A 5,172-nucleotide genomic window follows, 5' to 3' on the forward strand; every position below is an offset into this window, starting at 1 on the left:
GTGGACCTCAATAATTTTTCCCTGTACACACAACTTCTAGGTCTGTTGGTTGAGTGGTCTTATTTCCATAATGAAAACTGTCTTGACCAGGAGACATAATGCTTTCAATGAAATGGAAGTTAAGTCTGCCACCTGATTATTTTGGGCTTCTTATTCCACTGAAACAACAGACAAATACTGGGCTACTGTGATTTATGGAGTGCTTACCAAGGAGAAGTTGGGTTACTCCTCCATAGAGGAGACAGTCAAATTATGTCTGGAACCAAGGAGGTTTCCCAGAATGGATCTTAGTACTTTAATGTTCAGCTGAAAAATTAATGGAAGTCTATACAACCCAAAGAGACAGCTCCGCCCAAAACTCACACCATCAGGAATGAAAATTTGGCTTACCTTCATCTGGTAAAGGACCATACTAGCTGAGATCCTGGTTGCAGGCAAAGTAAACATGGAATGGGTAGTAAATAAAGGAAGTTATTCATATGTGAGTTCTGGAGTATGGCATATATGTGTATACTTTTAAATGTTAACTAATTTCCTTATTTTCTCTTTTTAAATGTATGGAATAATGACAGTGTCTAAATTACTTCATTTTCTCTCATTCACTCAATCTTTCCAACACCTGTGTAAATCAATTCCCTGTATTAAATCCTTTTTTGTTTGAGCTATCTGTAGTGGTCTATCTTTTCCTTCCTATACCTAAAAAGACTGTGTCATTTCCTTACTTTATACCCATATGCCATTTAAATCCAAACAAAAGTAGATATTTCTTCTATTAGCTCTCTTGAAAAGAAAGTTATTTCTTGGAAGCCACTGAAAACTTTTTTGTCCCATTTGTGCATATTCCATCATATGTTAATTCCTAAATCAACTTCTCTGGCCAGGGAATGAAATGGGACATTGAACTTAGTCCTGAACTTTTGAACTAATGCCTGTGACAAGGTCAGTGGGATTTCCCCTTAGATCTGGACTGGTCTTGGAGCCAGAGGTGAGGTTAACCTCAGCCTAAAGCACCTGGGCTGCATGGTGGAGAGGTATAGAGCTGTTAGAATGGAAACAGAGTGGAATGGGTACTAGGTAAGCAATAAACAGTGTGCTCTGTAGCCCTCATTACATTAAACTGCACTTCTTTGTCAGTTTGCTTCATTATACTATGAGGTCATTGATGGCACAAACTCTGTCTTTTATCTAAATAATCTACATTGAGAATTTTGACTGTCAATAGGCAAATGTCAAAAGTTTCTTGAATGGATGAATAAATCAATATGCCAAGGCTTCCGAATATTTGTTCTTAACAAGGATGAGTTTAAACTTTTAGTTAGAACATTATATATAATACTATACAGTGCAAACAGGCACTTGGGTCAATAGTATTTGTAGAATTGGAGATCTGCTTGTTCACTGGCCTTTATATTTCTGATTGTCAGAGAATATTTTCAAACAAAATACTAGAGGAAAGGCACGTGTGCATGGGTGAGTGCATTTGTATGTAGAATAAGGACTGTAGACATTTCTCAGGTAGTATAAATCTTCTGTTTGATGGAGTATTCATTGTTTTATTTTTTAAATTCTTAAAGCTCCTTCATAACATGTTTTGGTGCATGTGTTAAGTTAAAAAAGAAATGAATCTGCTTCAGCCACTTCAGAGCTGAACTAAGAACATAGTGTTTTGAATTGTAAGAAGGAGTTATTTTTCTTCCATCAGTGGGAAGGTAGTAGAGCGCTGCGAAGAGTAGTGTGGACTCTGGAGCCAGACTGTATAGATTAAAAGCTCACCTCCACCATCCACCACTCTATGACCTGGTGCAAGAACTAACACCCAAAGCCTTAAACATATGAGGCACCTTTCGTGTTTTAGTCGGGGCAACCCTTATTAAAACACCTTGTGTTTCAGATTCCTCATTGTAAAAATGTGGATAATATTAGTGATCTTCTCATAAGTCAATATGTGGAAAATTCTTAATAAGTCCTTAGCACTAGCATATTCTGTAAATGATACCTATCATTATCACCATGCATCATCAAATCACATTTGAAAATCAAAAGTGGTAGAGAGAAGTAAGTCAGAAAATCCTGTCCCAACACGTTTTCCCCTGTAGTAATCAGGATTGTCCTCCAAACATTTCAGCTTCCTTGTCTTTCCAGGCTCATGGCAGTTTTGCACTCCAAAGTTCCTTGTGGTTATGTGGGCTGTGTGACTAGTTTGGATCCAATACACAAGTTATTCCTGGGCAAGAACAATTAATTGCTTTCTTTCCCTCTGTAACGATGATGAATTAGAATCTCGGTAGTGGCTGTGCAGTTAGCGTGGGTCTCAGAAAGAGAATTATATAAAACAGAGCTACCACATGACCCTCTGAGATCTTGGGGTTGTTACCTCAGCATAACCTAGTCCAGATGATTCATACAGGAATTGACTAGTTCCATGATTATGGGAGAAAAAACACTTTGAGTCTCAGTTTCTCCATCTGCAAAATAAGGAAGCCACAGATGAAGGATTATCAGTAAAGACTCTTTGAGTTCTATAATAATAAGAATAGTAATGGCAGTGAGGATCAGATATTTTACAAATCAAGAAGAACAGAAATAAGCTCATTAATAAGCTGTGAGAATCAAAGAACAGCAGAGTGAGGCAAAATCTAAGGTCAGCTTTTCCCAAAGCATGTTTCTTAGAACTCTCATTGCAAGAGATACTTCGTGACAGAGGGTTCCCTGATCAAATAAATATAGGAGACACTACATATGATAGCTTTCTCTTAAATAACCTTCATGCACATTATGACATTCTAAGGATTCATGAAGGAAAGCCTTAAAATGCATTTCACCCAGCATTTACCAATAAAATTTCATGGTGGAGATCACTTTTTAAATAATTTCACAGTGCTGGACTGGGCAGCTGTACTTTTGGTTTATGCAGTATGCTTTCCCATGCCGTTCCTCAAAGTCTTTTTGGTAATTGTTCCTTCTCCTGCATGTGGTCACAAGGGTGGGCATATGAATGAGAGTATCCATTCCTCTGGTCATAGTAATTGGTTCATAGATGAACACAAGGCCTTTGCAAAACCAATCAGAGCCTTCACCGTGATTAATATTTTTGATGACCCTCCTGGATCTAGCTGAACCTTACTGAGACACACTTTAGACTTTTCAGCTATGTGAGCCAAAATTTCCCTTTTACTCAAACTAATTTAAGTTGGATTGCAGTCATTTGCTATTGAAAGAATTCAGACTGGAACTATTCTTCCTTAGAACAGAGTTTAGAAAAACGCTCTTCCAGGATAACAGTTGAGAGTAAAATGATAAAATCTGGAAATTTTTAAGGAGTTTCCCCATCTTCCTCTAAGGGATCCTGGATCTATTAGGGAGCCTGAAGATGGGAGTGACATATTTAGTTTGAGGAGACATATTACTGGTTATTTTTTTTTCCTTTGAAAAGATAAAAGATATTTCCTTTTTTCTTTACAAATAAATTTATTTATTTTATTTATTTATTTTTGGCTGCATTGGGTCTTCGTTGCTGCACGCCGGCTTTCTCTAGTTGCGGTGACTGGGGGCTACTCTTCGCTGCCGTGCACAGGCTTCTCATTGCGGTGGCTTCTCTTGTTGTGGAGCACGAGCTCTAGGTGCGCGGGCTTCAGTAGTTGTGGCCCGCCGGCTCTAGAGCACAGGCTCAGTAGTTGTGGCGCACGGGCTTAGTTGCTCCGCGGCATGTGGGATCTTCCTGGACCAGGGCTCGAACCCATGTCCCCTGCATTGTCAGGCAGATTCTTAACCACTGCGCCACCATGGAAGCCTCAATATTTCCTTTTATTTGGAAATAAAAAATTATGGAAACAGATCCAAAGTGGTCAAAATATAACAAAGAATAATCTTATTTTAATATCTGATTCATTTCCTCATTCATATTAGAAATATTAATTAAAGAAAGAGCAATTTATGGACAATTTATTTCTGACAACAAAGTCAGAAGCACAGATAAAAATGGTCACCGTTTTACAGACTGTGGAACTAAGTCTGATTGACATTAAGTAACTTGCCCAATGTCAAAAACTAGAATACGGTAATGCTGGAATTTAAAAGCACTCATCAGTGCCATCCAATGAAATTGTTTTTTTTTTTTTCAAATACGATAATTGATATAAAATCTCTCTGTATTAGTTTTCTATCACTGCCTTAACAAATTCCCCCAAATTTAATGGCTTAAAACAAATTTATCTCACAGTTCTGTGGTTCAGAAATCTTATGGGCTACACTGGTTTCTCTGCTTAGAGCCTTGCAAGAACAGTATCAAAGTGTTGGCAGGCCTATGTTCCTTTCTGGAGGCCCTGGTGAACAATTCATTTCTAGGCTCTTTCAAGTTGTTGGCAAAGTTCATTTCTGTGTGGTTGTAGGACTGAGGTCTGTTTCCTTGCTGGCTGTTGGCCAGGGGTTATTCTCAGCTTCTAGAGGCTGCCCTCATTCCCTTGAAATTCAGCAAAGGTCCCCTTTGCTCCCCTTCAAATTCAGCAAAGCCGTTCAAGTCACTATCACACTTGGAATCTCTCTGACTCTTCTTCTGCCTCATCTCTCTGATACATCTCTTGACTCTAGCCAAGAGCTCATGTGACTGTATTCAACCCATCCATATAATCCTGGAAAATCTCCCATTCTCAAATTTCGTAATCTTAATCACATCTTCAAAGTTCCTTTTGCCATGTAGTGTAACGTATTCACAGGTTCAAGGAATTGGTGCATGGAAATCTTTAGGGGTCCATTATTCTGCCTACCACAATCTATCTATATAACGTTGCAGCTGAGAAGTTTCAAAATGCAAAAGAAAGAAATTTTATATATGTGATTCCTAAAACACCCATTGTACTTATTTGCAAACATTAAAACAGCATATACACACACACTAGGGATATGAATAATAAATATGCTTGACAAAGGGAAGTTAGACTTGATAGGTAGTAAACAAGAATTCTAAAACAAGATATTTAGTGATTTTTTTAAATAATAAATGGAGTACATAAAAACAACAAAAGTGAGAGTTTCATCGGCTGATATTTTTTAGACAATAGAAGAAATCTGTAGCAAGGTTTGTGAGAACAAGATGAAACATATAAGAAGTCCTGGGGTACTCATACGCAAAAAATACCACGACAAGTTCTGACATATTTAGGAGGTTATTAAAAA

Source organism: Eubalaena glacialis, chromosome 14 (genome assembly GCF_028564815.1).
Source record: "Eubalaena glacialis isolate mEubGla1 chromosome 14, mEubGla1.1.hap2.+ XY, whole genome shotgun sequence".
NCBI lineage: Eukaryota > Metazoa > Chordata > Mammalia > Artiodactyla > Balaenidae > Eubalaena > Eubalaena glacialis.